Genomic DNA, 24,276 nt, shown 5'->3' on the forward strand with positions numbered 1-24,276 from the left:
TTTTCTTTTTTTAAATTTATTATTATTTTTTGAGATGGAGTCTCACTCTGTCACCCAGGCTGGAGTGCAGTGGCATAGTCTTGGCTCACTGCAACCTCCACCTCCTGGGTTCAAGTGATTCTCCTGCCTCAGCCTCCTGAGTAGCTGGGACTATAGGCGCGTGCCACCACGCCCGGATAATTTTTGTATTTTTAGTAGAGACGGGGTTTCACCATGTTGGCCAGGCTGGTCTCGAACTCCTGACCTCAGGTGATCCACCCACCTCGGCCTCCCAAAGTGCTGGGATTACAGGCATGAGCCACCATGCCCGGCCTCACTTTCCTTATGATAGTAATTTTACATATAGGTGATCAAGTATCACTGTACCTCAAAATCACTCACTTTAGGTATCTCCCTGCATTCATTCAAATAGACTTCTATGGAACAAATTCTTAGGCACCGAGGATAAGAAAGAAAAAGAGAGAGAGAGGGAGGTAGGGGAGAAGGGAGGGAGGAAGGAAAGAAAGAAAGAAGAAACGAAGGAAAGAGGGAGGGAAGGAAAGAAAGAAAATAAAGAAAAATATCCCTGCACTTAAGGTGCTCTTATTGTGGGACTGTGAAGAGTATGTTAATGTGCTAAAAGGCCGTCTGAAGACTTTATGAACTATGCTTACTTTTGGAAGGTACTGTAGCAATGAGAGTGGTTAAGGATTAAGATTAAGAGAAATCACTTCAGTGGAAATTGTACCCTATATAGTCATTTGAAACCTATCTCCTTTAGAATGTGCAAACTTTTTTTTTCATCAAATGCAGGATCAGTTAATCATCACATCTTCAGTAGTCTGGAAATGTCAGCATGCCATGAAAGTAGGTGTTCAAGAACATGACTGGAAAAATACTTCAATCCTCAGCCCACTTGGATGAAGCCAAAGAATCCACTGTCTATCTTTTCTATTCCAGCTGTACCTGTCAAAGTAATTTATCAGAATTAGTGCTCTTCTTGATGACGTAATAGTAAGCTGACACATAATTCTACTATATCTGATAAGTAAATTATTAGCTCATGCCAGAACAAAAAGGATGGACATTGCCACTCAAAATGGATTATTTTACATAACACAGGGACCACCCATAGACTACATAGGATTTTCACGGAACTTCAGAAATTCTTGAATCTCACTTTGAGAACCACTTTTCTATTGTACTTTATTCTGGTGTTTTCTTGGATAGCGTATATCTGGGATATATAGCCAGAAAGTTTATGCTTCTAGTAAGGCCAGAGATGGAAACTTGAGCTGTGTGGATACAGGAATACTTCAGAAAAGCCTCAAGGTAATATAGTCAGACTTTACTCATTGGATTGCCTGGAAATAATTTTTGGTCAGTGCTATGAACTGAATGTTTTTCTCCCTCTGTGAGGCCATAGCAAGAAGGTGGCAGTCTGCAAGCCAGGAAGAGAGCCCTCAGCAGAAATCAAATGGGCCAACACTTAAATCTCAGACTTCCCAGCCTCCAGAACTGTGGGGAAATAAAGTTCTGTTATTAAAGCCACCCACTCTATAGTATTTCGTTATGGCAGCCCAAGCAGACCAATACAATCAGAATGGAGTTTTGGGGGGGAAAGTATAGAAAGTTGCTTTTTCTTCAATGTGATGTTAGCATTCCAGCTATATGTGCACAACTTATAAGAGATACTAAATCAGTTTTTGGATTACTTTTCAAGAAGCCTAAAATGAGTCTGGGTTTTCTATGACTTTGGTAGATAAACATGCAATACAGAAAAGGTTCACCTCATTTTAAATTTTCATTTTTCCCCTTTTTAACCAGTTTCTACTACCAAATATTTGTCATCACTGCAATAGTCTCCAGTTGGGCACATGCTAAACTACACACAGACACACACACACACAGACACACACACACACACGCAGACTCCCATGCATATGCTCCCTGACCATGCCATAAATTTTACGAGTTTGCCTATTTAATTGCCACTGATCTAAATTGATTTCAAACTGAAATGAAACAAATTAAGTAATCTTTAGGTTTTATTTCATCCAATTACCAAGCAAGAGCAGTAAGCTTAATTTAAAGAATGGTGGTATGGCCTAGATTTCCTATCTAGCGAGGAGATTTATAGCATAAATGACACCAAAAAAAGAACCAATAGGGTACTATATGTGATTCTATGTTAAAAAGGGGAAAATATTTTACAGGACTCATGAGCCATTATTTTAAATCCTTTTATAAATATGATTTAGTTCATCATCTTTTCTGATTATATTTATGTTTAGCTCCCAAGTACAGCTTCTGCTTCCTTTTTGAAATGCCACCAACAGCAGTACCATTTTCACTAATACAAACAATGTTTATAGTGCCCAGAAATGGTGTTAGGAATATAGCACTCTTTCATTATTTGTCAACTAGATGTTCCTCAAAGAGGTGCCCTATTTAGTTCTGGCTTAGCTTTTTGAACAAAACCATTTAAATATCATAATTTTTAAGTTCTTCATGAAATTTTCATGTTTCTATAATAATTGTCATTAGGTAGATAAAAGAATATTATAATCTTTTAGTTCTAAAAAATATAATTTGCATACCTAAATGGATTAGGAATTAAATCATAGATTTATAATACAAAACAATTTTGGCTTTTTAGGTCAGTGGTGGGTTCACTAAATTCTTAGAAATATAACTATAACTTTGTTTGTACCGAACTTATATCCTTAGAAGAATAAAATATTTTGACTCCATGAAATATCTAAGCAAGACATTATTGTGTGATGCTTAGGAAGAAGGATTTGGAGAAGACTAACTGAGTTTAAACACTAACTTTACTAACTAAGTACACAACCTTGGGAAAGTCACCAGGGCTTTCTCTTGCATCATTTCCATATTTGTAAAATGGGGATAATAATACATTTGATCTCACAAGTTTGCTTTGATGATTAAATTAGTAAAGATTTGTTACAGAGAACAGTAAAATAAAAGTGTTCACTCTAGTAATAAGGCATTGCACAACAGTCAACAAAGGTTTGAGAAGGAAACAAATAAAAAATACACACTATCTGGCACAGCCAAATGGAAAGGAGCCTTACAGGTCCTAAATTATGACATACACTGTTACATCCACTGCAGGAACCAGGATATTAACTACAAATATTATTGGGTGTTCCTAATTCACCATCATTTCTTAGTAATACCTGAAGACAATGTTTATAACACTTAGAGATAATAAAAAGATAACTAAGACTAAGAATAACAGAGTAAACTGCTTTGACTTTCATCTTTATTATCTAGGGTTCTCTGGTCTTCAAAGTTGGCACTTGGCCTTTGACCCCTTTTCTCTCACATGTTTAGCTATTGACTCGTTTGATCATTCTTTCTGTCCTAATTTAGTCCAAACTTGGATCATCATCTTTCTTCTTTGTCACCTACTCCTTTCTGTTCTTTCTGTTGCTCACCATAATCCCACCTTTCCCAAACTCAAGAAGAGTGTTTTCAAGGAATATACGCTATCCCACCTTACCTGGTTGCTTATATCCAGCTGTCCTGCTTCTAATAGCATAAGAGACACACCATGTGTCAGTGGAGCGAATGATGGTTACTGTTCTGCTAGTTCTCAATGGTAACAACCCCAGGTGATTCCTCACCAGTACCTTCAATGAAGGTAGGGAGGAACAGTTTTATGGTAGGTCATGCCAGTTTAAAGGTATTGGTCTGGTCTTCCTGCTTAAAATAATGAGCAGCAGAAGAGAGAACCATATATCTTGGGATCTGAACTGGTGACATAAACATAAGTTTCAGCACCTGTTAAATACCCCAGAGCTATTCTAGCCCTTAAAGCTATTCTTTGCTGCTCATTTGAAAACGAACATTAAGGAGGAGAAAAAGGGCATGCTGAACACCAAGCATGAACTGAAGACCTTTAGAAAATCTGTTTAATATTTACTTGCCCAAGCATGCTCAATGGAAGACTTGTCTTATTGAATTCATACTGTATCAAAATGACTTCTCAGAAGACACCTGTTGAAAAAAAGTATTTGTTCAGAAGAGAGTAATTTAGATAATGGAAGTAAGAAGGGCTAAAGACGGTGATTAGTCCATGCCTTTGTATTAGTCTGTTTTCACACTGCTATAAAGAATTACCTGAGATTGGGCAAATTGTAAAGGAAAGAGGCTTAATTGACTCCCAGTTCTGCATGGTTGGGGAGACCTCAGGAAACTTACAATCATGGTAGAGGGCAAAGAGGAAGTGAACACATCTTACGTCATGGCAGGAGAGAGCAAAGAAGGAAGTGCCACACTTTTAAACCATCAGATCTTGTGAGAACTCACACACTATCATGAGAACTGCATGGGGAAAACTGCCCCCATGATCCAATCACCTCTCACCAGGTCCCTCCTTCCACATGTGGGGATTCAAATTCAAGACAAGATTTGGGTGGGGATACAGAGCCTAAACATATAATTCCACCCCTGGTCCTTCCAAAATCTCATGTCCTTTTCACATTTCAAAATCAATCATGCCTTCTAACAGTCCCCCAAAGTCTTAACTCATTCCAGCGTTAACTTCAAAGTCCAAGTCCAAATCTCATCTAAGACAAGGCTAGTCCCATCTGAGGCAAGGCAAGTCTTTTCCACCTATGGGCCTGTAAAATAAAATAAAAAACACACACAAAAACAAGTTAGTTACTTCCAATGCAATGGGGGTACAGGTAATGTTCCCATTCCAAAAGGAAGAAATTGTTCAAAACAAAGGGGCCACAGGCCCCATGCAAGTCTGAAATCCAACAAGGCAGCCATTAAAGTGTAATGCTCCAAAATAAATTCCTTCGACTCCATGACAAATTCAGGTAATGCTGATGCAGGAGGTGGGCTCCTAAAACATTGGGCAGCTCTTCCCTTGTGGCTCTGCAGGGTATAGGCCCCACAGCTGCTTTTACAGGCTGATGTTGAGTGCCTGTGGCTTTTCCCAGGCACACAGTACAACATGTTGGTGGATCTACCATTCTTGGGTATGGAGGATGCTGGCCCTCTTCTCACAGCTCAGGTAGGCAGTGCCCCAGTGGGGACTCTGTGTGGGGGCTCCAACCCCACATTTCCCCTTTGCACTGCCCTAGTAGAGAGGTTATCCATGAGGGCTCTGCCCTTGCAGCAAATTTCTGCCTGGACATCCAGGCATTTTCATACATCCTCTGAAATCTAGGCAGAGGATCCCAAAGCTCAACTCTTGTCTTCTGCGCACACACAGGCCCAACACCATGTGGAAGCCACCAAGGCTTGGGACTTGCACCCTCTGAAGCAATGGCCTGAGCTATATGTTGGCCTCTTTTAGCCACAGCTGAAGCTAGAGCAGCTGGGATGCAGAGTGCCATGACTCGAGGCTGCACAGAGCAGCAGGGCCCTGGGCCCAGCCCATGAAACCATTTTTCCCTCCCAAGCTATGAAGTTCTCTGAAATGGCCTGGAGACATTTTCTCCATTGTCTTAGCTATTAACATTTGGTTTCTCATTACTTATGCAAATTTCTGCAGCCAGCTTGAATTTCTCCCCAGAAAATGGGATTTCCTTTTCTACCACGTGGTCAGGCTGCAAATTTTCCAAACTTTTATGCTTTGTTTCCCTTTTAAACATAAGTTCCAATTTCAGACCATCTCTTCGTGAGCACATATGACTCTATGCTTTCAGAAAAAGCCAGGTCACATCTTCATGCTTTGTTGTTTAGAAATTTATTCTGTCAGATACTCTAAATCATCTTTCTCAAATTTAAAGTTCCACAGATCTCTGGACAAAATTCTGCCAGTCTCTTTGCGAAAGCATAACAAGAGTGGCCTTTGCTCCAGTTCCCAATAAGTTCCTCATCTCCATCTGAGACCACCTCAACCTGTACTTCAATGTCCATATCACTATCAGCATTTTGGTCACAACCATTCAACAAGTCTCTAGGAAGTTCCAAACTTTCGCACATCTTCCTGTCTTCTTCTGGGCCTTCTAAGCTGTTCCAACTTCTGTTACCCAGTTCCAAAGTCACTTTCACATTTTCAGGTTATTTTTATAACAATACCTCTCTCCTGGTACCAATTTTCTGTATTAGTCTGTTTTCATACTACTATAAAGAACTACCTGAGACTGGGTAAGTTATAAATGAAAGAGATTTAATTGACTCACAGTTCTGCATGCCTGGGGAGGGGGAGGCCTCAAGAAACTTACAATCATGGCAGAAGGTGAAGGGGAAGCAAGGCATACCTTACATGATGGCAGGAGAGAGAGAGCAAAGAAGGAGGTGCCACAGTTTTAAACCATCAAATCTTTTGAGAACTCACTCACTATCATGAGAACAACATAGAGGAAACAATCCCTATGATCCAATCACCTCCTACCAGGTCCCTCCCTTGACACATGGGGATTACAATTTAAGATGAGATTTGGGTGGGGACACAGAGCCAAACCATAACACCCTTCATCCATTTCTTTATCTTTTTTTCATTTAAACTCAAGCAAAATAACACAGGAAGTATAATATTGTGGTGTGGTGGAAAGAACTCTTATCATGAGGCCAGGGTGTGGGTTCAAGGTTTGTTATCTAGAAAAGTCATTTATTTCTCTGAATTTCAACATCTATTCATATGAAGGGGTAATAATATCTACCTTACAGAAATGTTGTAAAGATTAAATGAGAACTTTGTATGTTGCTTTAAAAATATTTGTTATTTTATTGTTTATTTTATAAACAACAATTAATTTTGATGCTATGGATCTGGATAATTAAGATCCCAAAATGTTGCTTTCTATCAAACTATGTGGACATTTTTGAGTTTTCTTCCCCAGAAATTCATAATCTGCATGTCTTCTGCTCTGCAGTGTGTGAAGTACAAAGAACTCAAACATTGGAACATAAAAGATCTGAATTCACACTCTGGCTAAGGTGTTCTGGATTCACTTAGCAGTTAGTGCTAGTCAAATCTTGTATCCTTGGTTATCCTTTCCATAATATGGAGCTAGCAACACCTACTTTGCAGAGTTTTAGAAAGGATGATTGGTAAAGTGCAAAGGTGCGTAGCATAGTGAATAGTTCATAGTAAACAACCACTATATTATAAGTTATATTGGGATTCTTTTCTTTTAGGCATGCCTTCATATTATCATCAAAAATATGGGTTTGTCTATGTTTAGAACTACTTTGTAGGTCCTCAAGCATTGTGCTTATTGGGTGGTAAATGCTGACAAGATTGTACCTTGAAAAACAGGAGTCATTTGGATTGATAAAAATTATTTAAAAATTAAATAGCTCAAAATTCTTTTCTTTTCAGATAGTGTAGTTGGAAATTCTTTAGAAACTCAAGTTCTGTAAGGGACATAGACATTTTAAGTCATGGTTACTGCCTTCAAGAAACTTATACCCTGGTTGGAGGCATTGTTTTCACTAATATCTGTGTCCAACGAAATGATGTCTTTATATACTGACTGGGCTGTGAGGTAAGAAAAGGAAAAATGCTTTCAGAGATTAGACAGATGTCTTTAAAATCATTCTTCTGTCAATGGAGATGAGCCGTGGGGAATCAGGTAGCAGGGAGACAGAGGGAATGAAAGTCTGCTAACTTTATATTTTGTGTCAAGTGCAGTACTAGGAAATTCACATCCATTGTTGTAGTTAATCCTAAAAATAATACTATGAGATGGATTGTAGAATATTGACTTTATGGCTAAAAAAATATAGTAACCTCAGAGAGGTGAAACAACCTTGTCTAAGATCACATACCCAATAAGTGTTGGAAATGGGATTTCAATCATTAACAGGGGGAGATTAGAAAGTGGGTTTTATTCAATTTAATTGAAAAATATTTATAAAATTTAAGTATCTCACCTTCTCCAAAAATTCCTTAATTTATCTCCTGGATTTCCTCCTTTTATTCTCTGTTGGATCCCCAGTGAGTTCAATGCTAGTTTGTGAAACCCTCTGATCAGGGCAAGAGCTACAGCCATTCTTTCAGTGCACATGGCCCAGATGGCTTATCTTATTTTTTAATCTGTGTACTTTTAGCAAGGGGAAAAACTGACAACTATTTCAGATATGCTAGTGTTTAGTATCAAATAGAAATAAACTCATTCAACATTAATTTATTGTAAAAATGTTGTACAGAATATATCACAATTAAGATACACAATTCAATCATTTATCCTTTCACTTAACAAATATTAGTGATCATTGCTAACACCCCCTAGTAACAAAACTTTATAAAGCAGTTTTAGATAATCAGTACAGTCAGCTGCAAGTAGCAGAAAACCAAATTAACATGGCCTAGCCCAAAATAATTTTTTTGTGTATCAAGAAGTCTGAGGATGGACAATTCGAGACAGGCAGAAGAAGGGTGAAGAGATCATGAGTCCGTCACTTTTTAAAAGTGTTTTTGGGAGTCCCAATTAGCAACTTCAGCTTGCATCTCATTGGTCAGAATCCATCATATGGCCACTCCTGGCTGCAAGGAGAGCTGTGTTGTGGTTTGGAATATAAAAATTGTAAGAAAAAGAAAAATATTATCAGAAAGCCAGAAAGAAGTCTTTCTAGAATATCAAGAAATTTAGTTTTCCAGCCTCTATAAAAGCAACTCAATAGCATGAAAACAAATAACCTGATTAAAAAGTGGGCAAAAGGCCTGAATAGACATTTTTTAGTAGAAGACATAGAAATGGCCAACAGGTACTGCATATGAAAAAAACATTCAACATCACTAATCACACAGGAAACACAAATGAAAAAAACCACCAGATATCACCTCACACCTATCAGGGTGACTATTATCAAAAAAACCAAGAAAACAAGTATTAGTGAGGATGTGGAGACAAGAGAACGCTTGCACACTTTTGATGGAATTTAAATTAGTACAGCAATTACAGAGTCAATAAGGAAGTTCCTCGAAAACCTCAAAATATGATCCAGCAATCTCACTACTGAATATATATCCGAAGAAAAAGGAAACTGATATGTTGATGATACAGCTGCATTCCCATGTTTATTGCAGCACTATTCACAATAGCCAAGATATGGAATCAATCTAAATGTCCATCAACAGTGGAATGAATAAAGAAAATGTGGTATATATACAAACAATGGAATACTATTCAGCCATTAAAAAAAAGGAAATCCTGTCATTTCTGACAACATGGATTAACTTGGAGGGCATTACGTTAAGTAAAATAAGCCAGGCACAGAAAGACAAGTACTACATGATCTGTTACATGTGGAATCTAAAAAAGATGATTTCATAGAAGTGGAGAGTATAAGGCTGGGTGTGGTGGCTCACGCCTGTAATCCCAGCACTTTGGGAGGCCAAGGCGGGTGGATCACTTGAGATCAGGAATTTGAGACCAGCCTGGCCAATGTGGTGAAACCCTGTCTCTACTAAAAATACAAAAAAAAAATTAGCTGGGAGTGGTGGCAGGTGCCTGTAATCTCATTTACTCAGGAGGCTGAGGCGAGAGAATCACTTGAGCCCAGAAGGCAAAGGTTGCAGTGAGCTGAGATCATGCCATTTGGTACTCCAGCCTGGGCAACAATAGTGAAACTCTGTCTCAAAACAAAAAAAAGTAAAAGAAAAGAAAGAAGGAGAGAGAGAGAAAGAAGGAAGGAAGGAAGGAAGGAAGGGAGGAAGGAAGGGAGGGAGGGAGGGAGGGAGAGAAAGAAAAGAAAAGTGGAGAGTATAATGATAGTTATCAGAAGCTGAGTGGTTAGATGGTTGAGGGTGGGGGGAAGTTGTAAGTTAAAGGCTACATATTTATACTTAGATCCGAGGAATAAATTCAAGAGGTCTATTGTACAGCCTGGTAACTATAGTTAATGATGATAGATTGTATCTTGGAAAATTCTAAGAGAGTAGATGTTAAGTGTTCTCATCACAAAAATGGTAAATACATGAGGTAATAAATTTGTTAATTAGCTAAGTTTAACTATTCCACAATGTATATATACTTCCAAACATCACAATGTACACAGTCAATATATGACATTTTATATATCAATTTAAAAAATAAATTTGAAAGAAAGAGAGAAAGGCAGGGCAGAAAAAAAGGTGTGAGTGGCTTTGAAGAAACTATTAGTTCATTACAATGTTGGGTGAAGGAAGCTACTAGTCTTACCTGAGCTGTGTTTGATGATGCAAAGGGTACCCTGCTTCTATCACTTTTTCAAGTTTCTTGGCCTCTGGAGCAAAGATAATTTTAGTAGTTATAGGGTTCTTATGTCCATTTTATGAGCTAGTGAATGTAAAGTGCCTAACACTGTGCCTGGCACATAGTAAACTTTAATATATGTGGGCAACTATAACAATAAAATTAATATTCGTTGGTATCATTATTAAGTAGTGTAACACTCATACTTCTCCGTGACTAGAATGAGCCTTTTTACATTATCTGCATATTTTTTGTCCTAGGAATACCCATCTCGAGTTCTGGATATGTCCTCTGAGAAGTTGCCCATGTCACCGACCACACTGGAGGCCAATGCAGATACTGTGGGAAGGTTCCATGGTAGCTAAGTGTGGACAAGCTAATCACTGAAGTTCCCTGATGCAGAGCTGATAATCTCTTTAGAGTTGGATGGAAGACTGTGCTGCCTGCCTTGAAGTTCTGAGAGATGCCATGCCAATTCAAGGCAAGGTCTTTATTGTTGAAACTCTTCCATAATGACATCTTTATTCAGGTGAAAATACAGGATGAATTTCAGCTGTATGATATTGTTTATGTTCATCAGACATGTTATTTCTCTTTACAAAGATTGGTTTCAATAAACTGGCTGTGTGACTGATATTAAATAAACATGGAATTTTACACATTCATAATATTTGGTTTCTTGTGATTTTGATGAACTATACTTTCAAGCATTGTCATTTCATCCTCATTTACAAGGAAACATTTGCTGTAGCAGAGTGATGTAGTAACTTGCTTTACTTAAGATAAGTCAACTTTTCTATTCAATGTTTAATGTGAAACTGACTTAAAAATGTTCTTTTAGGCCCCATTTACATTTCTCTTTGTATAACATGCATTATACTATTTTAACTTAATACTGTGGCTGTATAAACCAAAGACATCCTAATTCTGTTTTTAATTTATTGTTTTGCAAGATAAATAATTTTTAATGCACTAATAAAGCTAAGGAGTTCATATTAAATGAGACATATGACCTACTGAAGTTGATCTATGGAAATTGACTATCTTAAAAGTAACTTTGTAAAATTATTTTGTATAAAATTGACTTTCTTGTATGAATTCTTGACAACAAATATAAAACAAAAGGAAGTTGAAACTCCTACATCCTTCTACACACTGAGCAGAGTTAATTGAATTCTTTCTAATGTCATGATTTTTGTGTTTCTTAGAAAAAGAAATCGGATGAATAGTAACCATTTCAGTTGCACATATCTGCTTCTGGCTACCTATTTAGAATGAAAATCTTTTTCAAAGTACACCTAGTTTTTTCACATCTTTAAAGTGATATCATTTTATTTGTAGATTTATTCATGAAATGTTTTCATTTTGTCATCTAGGAAAAGAAATGTCATGGTTTTTTTTTTTTTTTTTTTTTTTTTTGAGGTGGGGAAGCCTGAAAATATGCAACCCTGAGCCCAGGCTCCTTCATCCTATAGCTTCTTTCCATTCCAGGCACCCTGTAAGCACTCATCTACATCTCAAAGATAAAAGCTATGAAAGGGCAAATAAATATGCCAAGAATTAAAGTTCCTTTAACCTTAAAAGGGGTTATTTAAAACAGGCATTCCTGGCATACCATGACCAACTAAGGTCCACATACTGGCATGTGTTGGATACACTGCCTTTATAGAAAGGCACCAGGAAGATGTTGAGGAGGGGAAGGCCAACCAGCTAGTTCAGAGCAAGTTTCAAACAACAGGGTAATGGTGTCTTCATACCTAACATCTGATTTTTAGTTTTGAAATTGCAGTGGTGGTGATGGGGAGGAAAACCAGCGAGTGGAGGGGGGAATTGATGAACCTAAAAAGCAGAAGTAAAAAAATAGAGAAAGTCTGTAGGCATTTTAGTGACAAAATGCTGATTCTTGTGGCCGCACTTCAAAGCATGCTAGGACAAGCTTGCAAGGGCCAGCAGGATTATTTAAAAGGCTTGGAATTCTGAATATATATTTTTTAAAACCCTTTTCTTTCTCTTTTATTTTTTCCCCAACCACTAGACTACCAGAAAAAAAAAATACTTTCTATGCCATCTTTTAGATTGGGTTACTTTGGTGGATGAGTAACCTCACCCATTCCTAGGATTCTTTTCTTTTGACTAGTTTCATTTTTCAGGCAGTGACCTTTCCCTGACCTCGGCCCCAAACTCCAGGTCACCTTTCTGTAGCCCTGGTGTAGCACTGAATAGAGGGCTTACCAGATTGTTGGCACTGGATAAGTGGTACTGAGCACAATCGTCCTCTTTCATAAGCAGGAGGGAAGTTTCCTTTCCTAGGATTGAGAGAGCTGGCTGACTTATGCCCCCTTTTCATTTTGTTGTCCAGTAATTTCCCCTCTGGCCATATCTGCAAACTCGTTGCCTTGCAGGAAGGTGACATGCACCACTGATGCAAAAAGACAAACAAAAAGACTGTTATTGGCATCAGCACAACTTTCAATGGTACTTCAAAACAGATTCATTTGATAGTGAAACGTTAGTTATTTGCCCCAAATAATTAAAAAGTTTAATTGATTAAAGCTTAATCTCAGCTATTTAAATATTTCTATGTTTTTTTTACATTACACTTTCCTGAATAAAATCATTATGTGAATACCTAGCTATGCCAGTCTTCAATCCGCCCTCAAATTACCCTAGGAAAGATCTCCTTTTACCTCAACATGAAAACAAGTTTTTCCCAAGTTTTCAAATAGTGGGAAAAACATCATCTGATTAGACTTCAGTAGGAGACCTTAAATACCCTCTATCATTTGGCCTTCATGTTGCCACATAGCCATGGCCCTACCAACAGGATGGGCACTTCTGATGTTCTTGAATGTTCTGCTGTTTCTTTTCCAGGAAGAAACCTGTTTAATGGGTCCTAATGCTGAGATCCCAGGGCTACAGTATTTTAGTCCATTTGAGCTGCTATAAAAAAATACCTTCAACTAGGCAATTAATAAACAGTAGAAATTTATTTCTCACAGTTCTAGAGGCTGGGAAGTCCAAATCAAAGCACCAGGAGATTTCATGTCTGCTGAGGGCCTGCTTTCTGCTTCATAGATGGTGACTTCTAGGTGGGTCCTCACATGGAGGAAGGGGCAAACAAAAGTCTTTTGGCCTCTTTTATGAGGGTGCTAATCTCATTCATGAGGTCTCTGCCCTTATGACCTAATCACCTCTTAAAGGCCCTATCTCTCAATACTATTGTATTGAGGATTAGGTTTCAACATAAGAATTTTGGGGGAACACAAACATTTAGATGACAGCATACAGTAAATGGCAAACTCTAGCATGTCACATTGTAATGCAAGACCAGTGTACCAGCCTGTCTCTTTTGAATAAATCAATGTGGCAATATTGATGATTTCCAAAGCCTCCCTTTTGTATTCTGTATTTGCTACCATTATAAGGATGTCAGCACTAAAGAACAAAAAAAGAAGAAAAAAGAAAAAGAAGGAGAATCTCAATAGCTAATAGGAAGCATTAAGCTAATTCCTTATCTTGCCATCCAACTTTGTCAGATTTTGGAAAAATAGTGCTTCAAATTATTTTTCCAATGAATAGACTCATGTCTTATGTTTGGGCATTTAATTAGGCCCAAGGGGGAAAAGGTAGAAGTTTTTAATACTGTTTTGCTATGCAAAATACACATGAATATTTCCACTATATTAGGTAGTTCTATATCAAATATACTTGTGATTCTAAGCGGCCTGGCTTTGGTTCGGCAGAATGCAACCATCAGTCAATGTTAGCTCCATGCAGCCGCATTGTTCCCTGTGCGCTCTAAAGCAATCAAACGAGTCTGCAAATGTTCTTCAAAGAATACATCTAGACTGTTACTTCATTAAACGTCTCCTTGGCATTCATTCTATTTTCCACTTTGAATTGCTGCATTTAGTTTTGTAATGACCTTCTATAGCTAGGAGGTTTTATTAACTCTTTGATCTTCTAGCTTTGGGATGAAAACAAAGAAAATATAAATGAGCACTTTGTGCACTGTCTTGTAGAGGAGACCAGAAGAAAAAAGGAAATATGTTTTCATCAAAAAGATTGGTTTGTGTGGAGATTTTCAGCCCTTCCCGTTCTTTTCTCCCTTTGAGTAAAATGCTTATCAATGTTGTACATGTGTTTGTTTTAATATCTTCTTTATAACAAAGTCTTTGTTTCTCTTCTCTGTAGCTCTGGTAGCTGAGGTTAGGGTCAGATATCTCTATGGATTTTCTTCTTAAGAACATTTTCCATCCTTGGTTTCCTCTAATCCAGAGTATAATTCTTGGGAAGTCTGTCGTTGTATTTATGAGATACTGGAAGCCCTGCTCTGTTTCCAAGTATTCCTTTGTGTGTGTCTACGTGAGTGATGAAGCAGAGGGCATCCCCAAGCCGGTAGTCACCTAATACTATGCTGAGAAAAAGATTGAGAACTCTCTGTATCCAAATCTCAGTTCTGCACTTCATTGTAACTGTGTCTGTATATTCTGGAGCATTTGGAGTAGAACCTCACCATTTAGTTATCTTGCCTCCTAAGTCCTGAACTCATACCATTATTAACATATGGAAGAAATATTGCCTTTCAAATTGACTGTATTTTTATCTTTTGTCACCCTCTTGTTTCCCTTTTTTTACATACTTATCTGACTTTACCTTTTTTGGTCTTTTATCACAACTTTGGAACAAAACTTTAGCTAAAAGATTATAAAATACTGAAGTCCTACTCATAGCTTGAAAAAGTAAAATAAATAAATAAATATAAATAAATAAATAAATAAATAAAGGATTATAAAATACCAACATTTATGATACAAATTAAATACAGAGGGTGGAAATAATTACTCATCAGAACAAGCCTTGTCTTTTCCCCAATCTCATAATCAGCCATTTATTATATCAAACACTTTCTTTAGCATCTTGAAATTTGAAACTCCTCTTTGTTGTTAAATCTAAAGCAATCTGAACTAAGAGCCCGGAGACTTTTTTGATTTGCTTAATCTGACTCTAGAACAGCAGGTGAACTAGCTGTGTGCTGATAATATTATCTGGTTATTTTGCAGTGCCTTAGGTTAATTGGAAATGGAAAGCCATTATTCATCTCAAAGTGGCTTCATTTCATTTTGGCTAAGTTTTCCTTTTGTTTGACTCATTTAACACTAATTGTGGTAGTGATGTGCGAAAACTATAAAATTATATAATTCCACTAGTCTCATCTCTTTTTCAGAGATGAAAAAATAATGAGTGACAGTTTACTTAGGGGCCTTGACCAAGTAAGGTAAACTTAACATTAGAACCTGCACCTTTTCATTTCCAGTCAGCTTTCATTTGCTTTCCTGGGTCAGACAAAGAATAAGGGAAAATGATCAACTATTGATATGGGAGACTCAGCTCTTCTTGGTGAAACTCAAATGACGTCTTCACCTGAAAGAGCAGTGGCAACTAGCTTAGCAAATCTTTCTCATATCCTCACTTGATGCCTTTCCATTTCTTTCTCCTTCTGGGAACATCCCTTCCTCATCTTAGTAATTCATTATATTGTTCTGTACTTGTTTGTCATGCTTTAAGTTATAATTTCCCTAAGCTGAAAACTTGCTTATTTCCAGAATATGTTCTCAAAATATTTCATAATGATGTTAATAACTATAAAATGCTAAAAACTGTGAGACTGCTTCTATTTGAAACTTAAATTATAGATAAATAACTTACTTTTGAAAGTGTCTCAGTCTGGTAACTGTGATCAGAAAGCAGTTTAAATTTACAAACACCTTAAGAATGTTTCTAAATATTCTATTGAAATGCCTTTTTGTAACAAAATAAGTGATAGAGCAGTCAGTATTTACATACATGCAATACTTTAATCTTGGGTACAAAGCAAGATGACAAGCAAAGACATTAGCAGAGCAGTTATTAAATGAAAATATGATATAGGTAAGAAATGCTGAAATTTGAGATCTTGAAATAGTAATTATTTTAAATGGTCCTAGAGAGATTTGAAAATATTGGGAAGAAAAAAATCAAGGTACTTACACATTTCTTTCTGTTTTTACCTTTTGGTGGTCCAAATAGTTTGACACAGTATAACATTTATTCAGAGGGTAATCGTATTTTAAACCTATTTGATATTTTACACTTCATTTAAAAACCTCAAAATACCTTATTAAGTAGTAATATTGCAAAGGTTATACACAAGTTTATTAAACAGCTGAAGAGGAAAATATTTTATAGTGGGCAATGACAATCTTGTGCCACTTAACGATGAACAGTTTCTGAGAAATGTGTCGTTAGATAATTTTATCATGCAGACATCACGGAATGTATTTACACAAACCTAGAGGTTATAGCCTACTACACACCTAGGCCATGTGGTATAGGTTGTTGCTTCTAGACTACAAGCCTGTACAGCATGTTACTGTGCTGAATACTGTAGGCAATTGTAACACAGTGGTATTTTTGTATCTAAACATATCTAAACAGGGAAGAGGTACAGAGAAAATATGGTATAAGAGATTTTTAAAATGGGGGTTTGTCCATTCGGAGCTGCCCTCCCTCTGTACGGGGGAGCCATTTTCTTCTTTCTTCTTTCTTGCCTATTAAACTTCCCACTCCTTAAAAACCAAAAATAATCAAAAATTTAAAAAATTTTTTTAAAAAGATACCCCCATATAGGGCACTACCATGAAGGGAGCTTGGTGAATGCAATGTGAAGGTCAAGGATATTACTGTAAACTACTGTATATTTTATAAATAACATGTATTTGGATTACACTAAATTTGTTTTTAAAAATTTCTCTCTTCAATAATAAATTTACCTTAGCTTACTGTAGCTTTACAGATTTTTAATTATTTACAACTTTTTACACTTTTGTAATAACAGCTTAAAACACAAACACATTGTGCAGCTATACAAAAATGTTCTTCTTATCCTAGTCTATACATTTTCTCCGTCTCTCTCCCTCTCTCTTTCTCTCTCTCTCTCTATATATATGTATATACTTTTTAAACGTTTTTGTTAAAAATGAAGACTCAAATGAATATATTAACCTGGACCTACACAGAGTCAGGATCATCAATATCACTCTCTTCCACCTCCACATTTTGTCCCACTGGAAGTTCTTCAGAAGCAATAACATGTGTGGAGCTGCCATCTCCTATGATAGCAGCACCTTCTTCTGGAATACCTCCTGAAGCACCTGCCTGAGGCTGTTTTAAAGTTAACTCTTTTTTATAAGTAGAACGAGTACACAAAACAGTGATTAAAAGTATACTATAGTAAATACATAAACGGGCAACACAGTAATTTATTATCATTATCAAATATTATGCACTATACACAGTTGTATGTGATATACTTTATATGACTGACAATGTAGTAGGTTTGTTTATGCCAGCATCACTACAAACATGCAAACATTTCATTAGGCATTTGGATGGCTACAATGTCACTAGGTGACAGGAATTTTTCAGCTCCATTATAATATTATACATTGACTGCTGTTGACTGAAATGTTGTTGTGTAGTATTATGCAATGCATGACTGTATTTATTTAAAATTTTCACCATGTTATTTGGTCAAAGCAGTAAATTTGTTTTTTACTTTGCAAAATGTGGGAGAAAGAGAATTTAAGGAACAAAGTCTCTTAGGAAAAGTTCTGATTACCTTGATGCTTATAATTATCTTTATGAATTAATAACAGATATCTCACATGGGTGGTGTTAGGACATTCATAAATTCTGTAACGGAAGAAAATGCCACAACTTACAGAGAAAGACCTCAAGTTCATTGTGGTCCAGATTTGAAAAAACACAATCTCCCATGGGTTCAATTATTCCAGACTAGCCTAGGTCACTCCTAGCACAGGTACTGAGCATTCCAGGGAAGGCAATCAGTTAATCAAAAAGACTACTAGAGGGACCGGTTTAACTTTGAGAGTCCTGGAGCCACCTGAGACCACTAATGAGATACTCAAAATTGTAGGGTTCATTAGTTTATCCATTAACTTATTGATTTTTCAAACATCTAGTTACTCTCATCATTTCCTCTTCCCCATGCCATGAGACATTAGACCTTTAACACAAAAAAATAACAAATAAACGCAGTTAATTGTCCTTGCAACGTTTTTGGTCCTTCTATACTCTCTCCACTTCACTTCATCTTCATCTCACCCCATCCCACCTATGCCTGAAAAAAAGTTACCCTATAAGCATTTCTTATATAGTATCACCTATATAGTGCTATTCAACTCAGAATAAATTTGTATACATACTGTGGCATATGTGTTGTTCACCAGATATTCTCTTCCTTGTGCACACAATAGGATTATATTTCCTCCCCTTTTTTGAAATTAGGTATGGCAGTGTGACTAGTTTGGTCAATGGATTTTGGGCAAAATTGTGTACAAATTGTTATAACGTTTCCCTTCTGTGGTGGTAACTGGAAATGCTACAACTGCTACTCAGACTGAAGTTAGGATGATGTGAAATGAGAATGATACGAAGCAAAATACCAAGTCAGCCCATGGAGAAGTAGTGTGAGCAAGAAATAATCTTTGTTCTATAAAATCTCTAAGATTTTGGGATTGTTTATATTATAGCACAACCTAACCTATCCTGACTGTTTCAAATATAATATAAATAAATATGGCTTTTTCTCACAGCCAGTCATCCAATACATACGATTAGTACCATTTTAAGCTTTCAGCCAGTGAGCATTCAGGTATCATTCTTGTTTTCTTCAGTGGCACTTTGCTATGTTGTTTGTTTGATTTTATCATTAATTTTGTTCTGGTCAATAATTTTGAGCAATAATAAGAGAACAAATGTACAATTGGCTGTCCTGGAAGTTTCACCTAAATTTTATATCAGGCTAGATGTTATTAAAATGTGAGCCTTCAAGAAAAGAAGGAGGAAATAGAGGCTGAAGGCTAATAAAAAATTAGAGATTGGTGGAAGACATTTGGCATTATGAAGGGCAAGGATCACTGCAATCTAGGAGATGTTACCAACAATTATATGAATAGTAGCTGGAAGAAACCATGGCCAAAGATGAGCCATAATCCAGGTATTTGAAGATAAGGATGTTAGTTATCTCTTGCTACGTAATAACTTTCTCCAACTTGACAGCTTAAAACAACAAACTTTTTTTATCTTAGTGATTTTATGGTCAGGAATTCAGAAGTGGCTTGGATGGGTGGTTCTGGCTCAGGGTCTTTCAAGTCTGAAAGGATTCCTTGCCACATCGATCTCACCATAGGGTGCTTGAGTGTCCTCACAATAGCTATCTCCTCCCAAAGCAAATGATACAAGAGAAAAGGATAGAAGTTTCAATGATTTTTTTGACCTAGCTCCAGAAGTCACACTCTGTCATTTCCACAATACCTTATTTGTTGCACAAGTCAGCCCTATTCAATGCGAAAAGAATCCACATAGGTTACCAAGAGACAAGGATCACTGGAGGCCATCTCAGGGGCTGGCTACCACAGTGGAAGAGTCTTAGTCAAGATGAAACGCAGGGATTGCAGCTCCAAAGGGATACTGCGATGATGGCCTTGCTGTTTGCTGATTTAGTGTTCTCATTCTAGAAACACAGTCTATCCCATCTCATCTACATCTATCCAATGAGATAAAATAAATAAACATTGTTCAGTAGTATAAAATATGATTGAGACTTTTTATGAGGTACTGTATTAAAAACATTTTCTACTTTAACTTTCTGCATAGTTTCATTATTATTTGCATAAAATTGAAAATAATTTAAATGTTTGAATTTTTTGTCATTTCAATTAAGTTCTTCTTTGTTAAAGATACTATTGTCTATTGTGTAAATATCAAGATATATTAACCAAAAAATTAAATTATATTTTTTCTGAAAGCAAAGTCTTTTTAAAAAATTTAAGGAAACAACAATTTACATTGTGTAGCAATTACTATCGGCTGTAACTGTACACTTTTGGAATAATTATTTCCTCAGATATTTGTATCATGATTGATAAACACCCCCTGGATTTCTCATGTGTTTAAAATTTGAAACATTTCTTGCCAGATTCACTATAAACTTGTAAGAATTCTCATTTGAAGAAAAGTTTGTTTTTTATTATTCCACAAGAAAGACAAATACAATGAAATATTTAATTTACAATCTGTTAGTAAAGATATTACTTCTACCCATGTTTGAAATTAAATTAACATTTAAAGATGGTTTTTGGCCAGGCACAGTGGCTCAAACCTGTAGTCTCAGCATTTTGGGAAGCTGAGACAGGATCTCTTGAGGCCAGGAGTTTGAGACCAACCAGCCTTGGACAACATAGTGAGACCCCATCTCTACAAAAATAAAAAAAAATAACCAGGCATGATAGTACTTGCCTGTAGTCCCAGCTACTTGGGAGGCTGAGGCAGGAGGATCACTTGAGGCCAGAAGTTTGAGATTACAGTGAGCTATGGTTGCATGACTGTACTCCAGCCTGGCAACAGAGCAAAACTCTGTCTGTAAAAAAAAGTTTTAAAGATTAAAGTAAAAATCATTTTTATTTTTCTTTTTTTCAGAAAACATACAGCTTGATGGTAACAAGAACATGATCATCAATGGGACACCTACATTCCTTTCTTTTCATCAACCAAAAATATGCTGTCTAGGCTATCCAAGTTTACTGATGGCACTCATTTCAAAAGTTATTCTACTTTTGTTTGTTTGTAATCTGTAATATATTTTTCTCCATAGAAATAATGGTAAACATAATAGCAAGGTAACAAAATTAGTCCTTGGAAAACTTCTTAACCAGGAGAACTCCTCAATCTAGTATGTTCAAGCTACAGAATATAATAATCCCCTTGTATGGAAAAGCCTAAAGATGAGGCTTACTGCAAAGATGTGCTATAGCTTCTTGTGGTTAGATTGAGGAAAAAAATTGAAGTCTTAAGCTTCTTCCTTTTCTTCCTAGTAACCTAGATATATCTACTTTTCTTCCCTTTACCCTTCCCTTTGGTTCTGCCTAGAATTTATCTCTTTGCTTGGTTCACATAGACACATGGTTTACTTCAATAATAATAGTAGCTAACACTTTTTAAAGCGCTTACTGTATATCAGATGCTGGTCCAAGCATTCCACGTGCATTATTTCATTTCATTACTAGGAGTAAAGCATTTTATATTAGCCCTATTATACAGATGAGAGAGATAAGGAATATAGAAGTTGAATAATCTGGCAAAAATTATGATGCTAGTGGGTAGTAGAATAAGAATTTAAAATATTTAAATTTGAGTAGTTTGACTCTGGAGCCTAGTTTTTGTTAACCATGAGAAAATAGACAAATAGATGTTTGATAGTTGGTAGAAAGATAGATCACACACATACACACACACACACACACACACACACACATACATACACACAATTTTACCCCTACTAACATGAAAATGGAAATAAAACTACACCTATCTTATTTTACAAATTTAGCCACAGTGGGAAAAGCAAAGCCTCATATATCAGCAATAACATGTGCATTTCATCTCCATTTCATGGAAAAAATCTAGAAATATTTTCAAAAAAGATACTTTCTAGAATTGAGGCAGTAGGTCTGAATAGACGAGGAAAGAAGTAAATGCGCTCTGACAATGGATTCTGGCCTGAGTGGGGAAATCACAGCAATTTCTTGAAGAGATCTGAAGGGAGCAACCCTTCTTTCTCTCTATACCAGATGGTCCCACAGACCTTACCCTGGACCAGACTTCAACCAACACTGGAGAAGATGAAAAGGAGGCCTTGGGGTACTGAGTTTGCCAGGTGGGAAAGGAGCCTAGCATAGGGATACAGTTAGGCTCACATGGTGCAGAGCAAAGAAGGTAGGAGGAGAGAAAAACACAAAGTAGCACATATTTACTTCTGCCATTTCAAAAGCTAATTAAACAAATATATAAAGTGAAATTTGTAAGCGTACTGTTTTACACAAAAGTTAACACTGAAAAATCTTGTCACTTAATGCTAATGCTACTTCATTTCTTTAATCCATTGCTGATAGCTGGGAACAGAATCAAACACCACAGACACCTCTTGAGCTAGTCATGAGCGACTTATGAGACTAAGCTGTTCTCAGTCCCAGAAATTAGAAATCCTTCTCCAATATACATTCTTTCACCCTTGCCAGGAAAAAGGATGCATTTTCCCACTAGGAACTGAACGAGGTCACCTTGGCCCAGGTTGTCAGGAACTAAAACAGTAACAAACAGTTGTCTGCAGAAAGAAGGCAATATTTCTATTAAACATTTCTAACATTTCTTTAAAAAGAAAAGATATACTAATTGGTAAAAGTTTAATGAATATTTAACAACTATGAGATAATTTGGTTTATTAGTGCAGCTAAGTAATTCTGTTAATGAATGAATGAGTAAATAAATGATTAGTCCACCAAACAAATAGTCAGTTGACTTACTCTAGATAGGCAGAAAGGCAATAGTTTCGATAACAAATAAAAACCAGATGTTAGCCTGTTGGGCACAAATGGAGACTGCACATGTCTTTATAGAAGGAGGTGCTGATGTTGGCTACTGTAGGAAAAACTAGACATTTATAATAAAAGAAAAATTTGCTGGGCATGGTGGCTCATGCCTCTAATCCCAGCGCTTTGGGAGGCCAAGGAGGGTGGATGACCTGAGGTTAGGAGTTCGAGACCAGCTTGACCAACACGGTGAAACCTGTCTCTACTGAAAATACAAAATTAGCTGGGCATGGTGGTCCATGCCTGTAATCCCATCTATTCGGGAGGCTGAGGCAGGAGAATAGCTTAAACCCAGGAGGTGGAGTTTGGAGTCAGCCAAGATAGTGCCATTGCACTCCAGCCTGGGCAACAAGAGTGAAACTCCATCTCAAAAAAAAATAAATAAATAAGAACTTTTCATGTACTGACAAACATTGTAGTAGGAGTTTGGAATTTGGATATTCATGACTGATTCTGAAATGAACTAGTTTTGTTTAGGAAAACTATTTTTCTTTTTTTAGGTTTTGCCTTCTTTTATAAAATTAGAAAGCTGGGGAATAAATACTCCCCAGAGTATGCTTTGGAACATCAGCACTTTGAGAGAAATACACACAATATTTTGTTTGTTTGGTTTTGAGACAAGGTCTTACTCTATCACCCAAGCTAGAGTGCAGGGACATGAACATGGCTCACTGAAGCCTTGACCTCCTGGGTTTAAGTGATCTTCCTGCCTTGGCCTCTCAAGTAGCTGGGACTACAGATGTGTGGCACCATGCCCAGCTAATTTTTTATTTTTCATTTTTGTAAAGACAGGGTCTCACCATGTTGCCCAGGCAGGTCTCAGACTCCTGATCTCAAGCAGTTCTCCCACCTCAACCTCCCAAACTGTTGGGATTATAGGCATGAACTACCATGCCCGAATTTTTTTTTTTTTTAATATAAGAGTTTCTAGTCCAATTATGTTTTAGTTAGGGTTTCCTAAAGCTACACATTATAAAATACCTATCTCAAGCTAGCTTAACCAAAAAATGGGGATTATCCTCTCAGATAGCTGAAAAGTCCAGGGGTAGAGGGGACCATTGGCCTAGGTGACTCTGTGGCTTGAATATCATTTATACCTGTATCACAGGAAGAATAATGCTCCCCTAAAGGTGTTCATGCCCTGACACTAGAAACTGTGAAATGCTACCTTATATGGCAAAAGGGACTTTGCAGATGTGATTAAGGGTTAAGGAGATTATCCTGGGCCCAATCTAATCACACAAGTGCTTAAAAGTGAAAGAGGAATACATAAGGGTTGGTCAGAGAAATGGACATGATAAGGCCTCAGCCCACTGTTGATGGCTTTGAAAATGAAGGAAAGGAGACACAAGCCAAGGAATGTGGTGTCCTTTAGAACTTGGGAACAACCTTCAATTGAACAGGCAGAAAGTAAATGGGGCCTTGGTCCTACAGTAACAACCTGAAGGAGCAGAAATTAGATTCTCCTTTAGTGCTTCCAGAAAGAAACACAGCCCTGCCCACTCCTTGATTTTACTCTAGTGACCTATAACATACTTTGACTTCCAGAACTGTAGGATCACAAATTTGTGTTGCTTTAAGCCACTATGTTTGTTGTAATTTGTTACAGCAGCAACAGAAAACTAATACAAGTTGGT

Source organism: Pongo pygmaeus, chromosome 4 (assembly GCF_028885625.2).
Source record: "Pongo pygmaeus isolate AG05252 chromosome 4, NHGRI_mPonPyg2-v2.0_pri, whole genome shotgun sequence".
NCBI classification, from domain to species: Eukaryota; Metazoa; Chordata; class Mammalia; order Primates; family Hominidae; genus Pongo; species Pongo pygmaeus.